The following is a 268-nucleotide window of genomic DNA, read 5'->3' as shown; positions in this document are numbered from 1 at the left end:
TGTCGCCATCGACAAAGCGTTTAGATAATGAAGATAACAAATTGGAAGCTGTGATCTGTAGCTCGTCGTTTTCAATGTGTTCAGAACTTGAGGGATTTCCCAAATATACTCGGGCTCGTATCGCTGGATTGTTAAATAAAGGCTAACGATGACCAAATGATAGTACAATTAACTTTATTGTACAACAAGAATTTTACAATACTTGCTAATACAGTAAAAACACTACAATACTTGTTAAAGCAATTACAACGCTTTACCGAACTTGTTA

The sequence above is a fragment of the Rhagoletis pomonella genome, unplaced genomic scaffold (genome assembly GCF_013731165.1).
Source record: "Rhagoletis pomonella isolate Grant_MI unplaced genomic scaffold, Rhpom_1.0 Rhpom_scaffold_00003, whole genome shotgun sequence".
NCBI lineage: Eukaryota > Metazoa > Arthropoda > Insecta > Diptera > Tephritidae > Rhagoletis > Rhagoletis pomonella.
Note: the sequence above shows the minus strand (reverse complement) of the source record.